The following is an 8,826-nucleotide window of genomic DNA, read 5'->3' on the forward strand; positions in this document are numbered from 1 at the left end:
AAGTAGGCAACAACCTCTTTGACCTCAGACACAGCAACTTCTTACTCAGCACATCTTTGGAGGCAAGGGAAACAAAAGCAAAAATGAACTATTGGGACCTCATCAAGATAAAAAGCTTCTGCACAGCAAGGCAACTGATGGAATAGGAGAAGATAGTTGCAAATGACATATCAGATAAAGCATCAGTATCCAAAATCTATAAAGAACTTATCAAACTCAACACTCAAAAAACAAATAATCCAGTGAAGAAATGGGCAAAAGACATGAATAGGCACATCTCCAAAGAAGATATCCAGATGGCTAACAGACATATGAAAAAGTGCTCAACATAAAGAAGAAGTGATACACACACACACACACACACACACACACACTGGAATAGTACTTGGCAATCAAAAAGAATGAAATCTTGCCATTTGCAACTACGTGGATGGAGCTAGACTATATTATTCTAAGTGAAATAAGTCAGAGAAAGACAAATATCATATGACTTCACTCATGTGGAATTTAAGATACAAAACAGATGAACATAAGGGAAGGAAAGCAAAAATAATGTAAAAACAAGGAGGGGGACAAAACATAAGAGACTCTAAATACAGAGTACAAACTGAGGGTTGCTGGAGGGTGAGGGGATGAGCTAAATGGGTAAAGGGCATTAAGGAAGACACGGGATGAACACTGGTTGTTATACATAGGGGATGAATCACTGGAATCTGCTGAAATCTTTATTGTGCTATATGCTAACTAACTTGGATGTATATAAATAAATAATAGTTATAGGACAGAGAAAATGGGAAGGGGGAATATTCAAAGAAGTAATGGCTAAGAAATTTTCAGTATTGAAGATGTTACTTTTTATTTTCAAATACAGTGTTAATTACTTAAAACATAAAATATTCTTCAGTGACAAAAGTTCTGCATGTTTGCTTACACTTTTATAACCTATATATAGTACACAGAAAGAGTCCTTATGTGGTAGAGTGGAAATAACTCTCTGTAAAAGCTGATAAACTTAATTATATTCAATTTGACATTTTCTTCCCCAAGAACAGACAAGCGCAAAGACACTTGTAGACAGTTTAACCAGCAAGTTGAAAAATCAGAAATGCAGACATATTATACACTGTAATATTCAATTCTCTCAAGATTTTTCACAATGGCATACAACTTAAATATAAAAGTAAATTAATAACTAAACTGTGTAGTGAATTTTCAGTAACTGTACATGCACTCAGTTGACTCTTATCAATAACTGTTATTGGAAAAAACTCACAATCTCCTATAAGAATCAACACAAAGAGTCACTCCCCTGATCTTAAGCTTATCCCATACCCTTGTGTCTCCATCATGGACAGACACCGAGTTGTTAACAAATAAACTATAGTTTCTAGTGTTTTCATAAATAAAATAAGAAAATAAAAATAAATTAAGAAAACAGAGGTGAGTCTCTTGTAGACAGAATATAGATTGGTCTTCCTTTTTTGTCCGTTCTACCTTTCTTTGTCTTTTTTTTTCTTTTTCATTTTTTAAAATTTTATTTTATTTTTTTATTTTTTATTTTTTAAAATTTACATTCAAATTAGCATATAGTGAAACAATGATTTCAGAAGTGGATTCCTTAATGCCCCTTACCCATTTAGCCTATCCCCCCTCCCACAACCCCTCCAGCCACCCTGTTTGTTCTCCATATTTATGAGTCTCTTCTGTTTTGCCCCACTCCCTGTTTTTATATTATTTTTGTTTTCCTTCCCTTATGTTCATCTGTTTTGTCTCTTAAAGTCCTCATATGAGTAAAATCATATGATTCTTGTCTTTCTCTGACTAATTTCACATAGCATAATACCCTCTAGTTCCATCCACGTAGTTGCAAATGGCAAGATTTCATTCTTTTTGATTGCCACGTATACTCCATTGTATATGTATACATCTTCTTTATCCATTCATCCATTGATGGGCATTTGGGCGCTTTCCATACTTCGGCCATTGTTGGTAGTGCTGCTATAAACATTGGGGTGCATGTGCCCCTTCCAAACAGCATATCTGTGACCCTTGGATAGATACCTAGTAGTGCAATTGCTGGGTCATAGGGTACTTCTATTTTTAAATTTGTGAGAAACCTCCATACTGTCTTCCAGAGTGGCTGCACCAGTTTGCATTCCCATCTTCAGTGCAAAAGAGAACCTCTTTCTTTACATCCTCTCCAACATCTGTTGTTGCCTGAGTTGTTAATGTTAGCTATTCTGACAGGTGTAAGGTGGTATCTCATGGTAGTTTTGATTTGTATTTCCCTGATGATGAGTGATGGAGCATTTTTTATGTGTCGGTTGGCCATCTGGATGTCTTCTTTGGAGAAGTTCTATTCATGTCTTTTGCCCATTTCTTCCCTGGATTATTTGTTTTTTGGATGTTGAGTTTGAGAAGTTCTTTATAGATTTTGGATACTAACCCTTTATCGGATAAGTCATTTGCAAATATCTTCTCCCATTCCATCGGTTGCCTTTTAGTTTTGCTGATTGTTTCCTTTGCTGTGCAGAAGCTTTTTATCTTGATGAGGTCCCAATAGTTCATTTTTGCTTTTGTTTCCCTTGCTTGTGGAGACGTGTTGTGTTGAGTAAGAAGTTGTTGCGGGCAAGATGAAAGAGGTTTTTCCCTGCTTTCTCCTCGAGGATTTTGATGGCTTCCTGTCTTACATTGAGGGCTTTCATCCGTTTTATTTTTGTGTATGGTGTAAAAAAGTGGTCCAGGTTCATTTTTCTGCATGTCGCTGTCCAGTTTTCCCAGCACCATTTGCTGGAGAGACTGTCTTCATTCCATTGGATATTCTTTCCTGCTTTGTCAAAGATTAGTTGGCCATATGTTTGTGGGTCCATTTCTGGGTTCTCTATTCTATTCCATTGATGAGTGTCTCTTCTTGTGCTAGTACCATACTGTCTTGATTACAGCTTTGTAATATACCTTAAAGTCTGGGATTGTGATGTCTTCTGCTTTGGTTTTCTTCTTCAAGATTGCTTTGGTTAATCGGGGTCTTTTCCAGTTCCATACAAATTTTAGGATTGTTTGTTCTAGCTGGTGTTACTTTGATAGGGATTGCATTGAATATGTAGATTGCTTTGGGTAGTATCAACATTTTAACAATATTTGTTCTTCCTATCCAGGAGCATGGAATCTTCTTCCATTTTTTCGTGTCTTCTTCAATTTCTTTCATAAACTTTCTATAGTTTTCAGTGTATAATTTTTCACCTCTTTGGTTAGATTTATTCCTAGGTATTTTATGGTTTATTGTGCAACTGTAAATGGGATCAATTCCTTGATTTCTTTTTCTGTTGCTTCATTGTTGATGTATAGGAATGCAGCCGATTTCTGTGCATTGATTTTATATCCTGAAACTTTGCTGAATTCATGAATCAGTTCTAGCAGTTTTTTGGTGGAACCTTTTGGGTTTTCCATATAGAGTATCATGTCATCTGCAAAGAGTGAAAGTTTGACCTCCTCCTGGCTGATTTGGATGCCTTTTATTTCTTTGTGTTGTCTGATTGCAGAGGCTAAGACTTCCAATACTATGTTGAATAACAGTGGCGACAGTGGACCTCCCTGTCTTGTTCCTGACCTTAGGGGAAAGCTCTCAGTTTTTCCCCATTGAGGATGATATTAGTGGTGTGTCATTCATATATGGCTTTTATGATCTCAAGGTACGATCCTTCTATCCCTACTTTCTTGAGGGTTTTTATCAAGAAAGGATGCCGTATTTTGTCAAATGCTTTCTCTGCATCTATTGAGAGGATCATATGGTTCTTGTCCTTTCTTTTATTGATGTGATGAATCATGTTAATTGTTTTGTGGATATTGAACCAGCCCTGCATCCCAGGTATAAATCCCACTTGGTCGTGGTGAATAATTTTTTTAATGTATAGTTGGATCTGGTTGGCTAATATCTTGTTGAGGCTTTTTGCCTCCATGTTCATCAGGGAAATTGGTCTATAGTTCTCCTTTTTAGTGGGGTCTCTGTCTGGTTTAGGAATCAAGGTAATGCTGGCTTCATAGAAAGAGTTTGGAAGTTTTCCTTCCATTTCTATTTTTTAGAACACTTTCAAGAGAATGGATGTTAACTCTTCCTTAAATGTTTGGTAGAATTCCCCTGGAAAGCCATCTGGCCCTGGACTCTTGTTTTTTGGCAGATTTTTTATTACTAATTTCATTTCCTTCCTGGTTATGGGTCTGTTCAAATTTTCTATTTCTTCCTGTTTCAGTTTTGGTAGTGTATATGTTTCTAGGAATTTGTCCATTTCCTCCAGATTGCCCTTTTTATTGGCATATAATTAATCATAATATTTTCTTATTATTGTTTTTATTTCTGTTGTGTTAGTTATGATCTCTCCTCTTTCTTCTTGATTTTATTCATTTGGGTCCTTTCCTTTTTCTTCTTGATCAAACTGGCTAGTGGTTTATCAATTTTGTTAATTCTTTCAAAGAACCAGTTTCTGATTCATTGATCTGTTCCACTGTTTTTTTGGTTTCAATAGCTAATTTCTGCTCTAATCTTTATTATTTCCTGTCTTCTGCTGGTGTTGGGTTTTATTTGCTGTTCTTTTTCCAGCTCCTTAAGGCATAAGGTTAGGTTGTGTATCTGAGATCTTTCTTCCTTCTTTAGGAAGGCCTGGATTGCTATATACTTTCCTCTTATGACCGCCTTTGCTGCATCCCAGAGGTTTTGGGTTGTGGGAAGTCATTTTCATTGACTTCCATATACTTTTTAATTTCCTCTTTAACTGCTTGGTTAGACCATTCATTTTTTAGTAGGATGTTCTTTATTCTCCAAGTATTTGTTACCTTTCCAAATTTTTTCTTGTGGTTGATTTTGAGCGTTGTGTCTGAAAATATGCACGGTATGATCTCAATCTTTTTGTACTTACTTAGGGCTGATTTGTGTCCCAGTATATGGTCTATTCTGGAGAACGTTCCATGTGCACAGGAGAAGAATATATATGCTGCTGCTATAGGATGAAATGTTCTGAATATATCTGTTAAGTCTATCTGGTCCAGTGTGTCATTCAAAGCCATTGTTTCCTTGTTGATATTTTGATTAGATGATCTGTCCATTGCTGGGTGTGGGGTGTTGAAGTCTCCTATTATTCTGGTAGTACTATCGATGAGTTTCTTTATGTTTGTGATTAATTGATTGATATATTTGTGGTGCTCTCACTTTGGTGCATAAATGTTTACAATTGTTAGGTCTTCTTGGTCTATAGACCCCTTGATTATGATATAATGCCCTTCTGCATCTCTTGATACAGTCTTTATTTTAAAGTCTAAATTATCTGATATAAGTATGGCTACTCCAGCTTTCTTTTGTTGACCATTAGCATGATAGATGGTTCTCCACCCCCTTATTTTTTATATATAATTTATATATAATTTATTATATAATTAATAATTAGTCATTATTTAATTATTAATTTAAGTAAATAATTGATTATTATTGTTAATTATTATTATTTATTATTAGAAAGCGATTTTTGTTTTCTTTTATCTTTTACTTATTAGAAAGGGATTCTAATCTATTTTCGACTGCAGCTAGTATTCTTATTATCATGATTCTAAATTCTGGTTCAGACATCTTGCTTGTATCTGTGTTGGTTAAATCCCTGGCTGTCGTTTCTTCATGCTCTTTCTTTTGGGGTGAATTCCTTTGTTTTGTCATTTTGAAGGGAGAAAAGGAATTAATGAGGTAAAAAAATTGAAATTAAAAAAATTTAAGAAAATATTAAAATTAAAATTAAAATCACACACACACACAAATCGAATAGATGATGCTAGATCCTAGGTGTGTTTTGGTCTGGGTGTTGAAAGTTTAGATTAGACAGATTAGAGAAAAAAACAAAAGGCAGTGGGTAGAAAAAAAAAGGAAATCGTTTGAGAATTTGAAAGCATGCATACACTGAGGTAGATTAAAATGAGATGATGGGAGTAAAATAGAATTTGAAAAAACATACACAAAAGTAAAGAATATAGTAGAAAAAAATTAAAAATATTTTTAATAAAAATTAAAAATAAGTATGAATTTTTTTGTTTTCTGTATTTAAGAAAAAAGAAATGAAACAAAAAAAGAAAAATGAGAAAATAGAGAAAAAAAAGAAATCGTTTGAAAATTTGAAAAAGTGAATACATTGTAGTGGACTAAAATAAAATGATGGGAGTAAGATAGAATTTGAAAAAATTTACATAAAAGAAAAAATATAGTAATAAAAATTAAATAAAAATATTTTTAAAAGAAATTGAAGTAAAAATGAAGTTTTTGTCTTTCTGCATTCAAGAAGAAGAAAAGAAATGAAAAAGGAAAAAAAGGAAATTGTTTGAAAATTTGAAAAGGTGAGTACACTGAAGTAGGCTAAGATAAAATGATGGAAGTAAAGTAGAATTTGAAAAAATTTACACAAAAGTAAAAAATATAGTAATAAAATTTGAAGGCAGATATTTTTAATAAAAATTGTAAATAAAATTGAATTTTTTCTTTTTCTGTATTCAAGAAAAAGAAAAGAATTGTAAAAGAGAAAAAGAAAAAGAAAAAAAAAGAAAAAATTGAATAGATGAACCTGCTAACAGATTGAAGTAGGGCTGAAATTGCCTCCTTTTCCCCTAGAGGTCACTCTGTGTAGCTCTTTATAGTCCATCAATTAAGCTGGCGGTGAGGCTTGTGTTCTTGAAGAGCAAAGTTGGCCAAGTTGGGCGGGGCTTGGTGTAACAGCTCTGATCTTCACTAGATGGCACTGCTAGCCTACGGGGGTGGATTGTTGCAGTGCTCGTAGGTGCATATGTGCATGCATGGGGTGAAAATCGCACCACCTAGCTACCCTGTCTGTTCTCCTGGATCAGCAATCACGCACCAGTCCTCTGTCTTCAGCTCTCATCCACTCCCTGCTTTTTCACTCTCCGTGACCAGGCCCCAGGCAGTATCTCTCTCCCATGTTTTGTCTCAGATGAGGCTGTTTTCCCTGGCCCCTTACTTCCAAAGGACTGTGGCTTTGACCTGTTCTTCCCCTCTGCGGGAGGGTCTCACCAAGCAGTGGCTGAATGAGCAATGGCCAAATGTCAACTGCACCCAAGAACGCCCTCTGGACCCTGCTGTTGTCGGTGCCCTGAGACTGCGGCCAGGTGCCAGCCCGCCCCCAAAAAAGTTCATGAGACAGTGTAGCAGTAGCGTTTCAGGGATTATGGAAAATCACAACACACATCTGGCACCAGGCTTCACCCTCAACAACATTGCCCCAGCACCAGCGAATGTGGCCGCCTTCCAGGGTCTGGTGGGACCAGGTGGCTTCAACAGTCTCTACCAAATGTCCTTCTAACAGTGGAACAGCTTTTCCCCATGTGGCCTGAGAACCTCCCGGACCCCACTCAGTTCCAGGGGATTTGCCCTTCCACCAGAGCACTGCCAGGTATCGAGCTGTGGAGTTGCAGCCTTTGTGCTCCCCTTGTTTACAGTCTTAATAGAATTTAAACCCTCTCCTTTCTCCTTTCTCCCTTTTTTAGTTTAGTCCCTGCGGCTGTTTCCAATTTTCCACTTTCTCTCCAGCTGCTTTCAGGGAGTGGTGCTTTTCCCATATGCTCCCCCCCACCCCAGTCTCTGTCCTCTCTCCGCCCACAAAAGCACCTCCCTGCCCGCTGCGGCCTCTTGCTCCCCCAATTCAGCTCTCCGTGCCATGTACCTGCTGAATTCTGTGGTTCAGGTTATGCAGATTGTTGTGTTAATCCTCCAATCAGTTTTCTAGGTGTGTAGGATTGTTTAGTGTTGGTCTGGCTGTATTTCATGGATGCGAGACGCACAAAAAGCTTCCATGCTGTTCTGCCATCTTTGCTCCTCCCTCCTCTTTGTCTTTTGATTGGAGCCCTTAGTTCATTTACATTTAAAATTTTTTTTCAATATTTATTTTTGAGAGAGGGAGAGACAGAGCATAAGTGGGGAAGGGGCAGAGAGAGAGGGAGACACAGAATCTAATGCAGGCTCCAGGCTCTGAGCTGTCAGCACAGAGCCTGACATAGGGCTCAAACCCATAAACTGTGAGATCATGACCCAAGCCAAAGCTGGATGCTCAACCGGCTGAGCCACTCAGGCACCCCAAGTTCATTTACATTTAAAGTAACTATTGGGGCACCTAGGTGCTCAGTTGGTTAAGCATCCAGCTTCAGCTCAGGTCATGATCTTATGGTTTGTGAGTTTCAGCCCCATGGTCTGACAGCTCAGAGCCTGGAGCCTGCTTTGGATTCTGTATCTCCCTCTCTCTATGCCCCTCCCCTACTCACACTCTGTCTCTCTCTGCCTCTCAAAAATAAATAAATGTTGAAAAAAAATTTAAATTTGTGTACAGTAACTATTGATAGGTATGTACTTATTACTATTTTTAAAATTTATTTTCAGGAAAGAGGACCAAATAAATCACAAATGAGAAAAGAGAAATAACAACCAACAGCACACAAATACAATTATAAGAGAATATTATGAAAAACTATATGCCAACAAATTGGACAGCTGAGAAGAAATGGATATATTCCTAAAAATGTAAATTACCAGAACTGAAACCAGAAGAAATAGAAAATTTGGACAGACTTGTAATCAGCAAAGAACTTGAATCAGTAATCAAAAAACTCCTCTAACAAATGGAAGTCTAGGACCACCGACGAATTCTTCCAAGCATTTAAAGAAGAGTTAATACCTACTCTTCTCAAACTACTGCAAAAAGTAGAGAAGTATGGAAAACTTCAAAATTCATTCTATAAGGCTTGCATCACTTTGATACCAAAACCAGATAAAGACATTACAAAAAAAAGAGA

Source organism: Panthera leo, chromosome B1, assembly GCF_018350215.1.
Source record: "Panthera leo isolate Ple1 chromosome B1, P.leo_Ple1_pat1.1, whole genome shotgun sequence".
NCBI lineage: Eukaryota > Metazoa > Chordata > Mammalia > Carnivora > Felidae > Panthera > Panthera leo.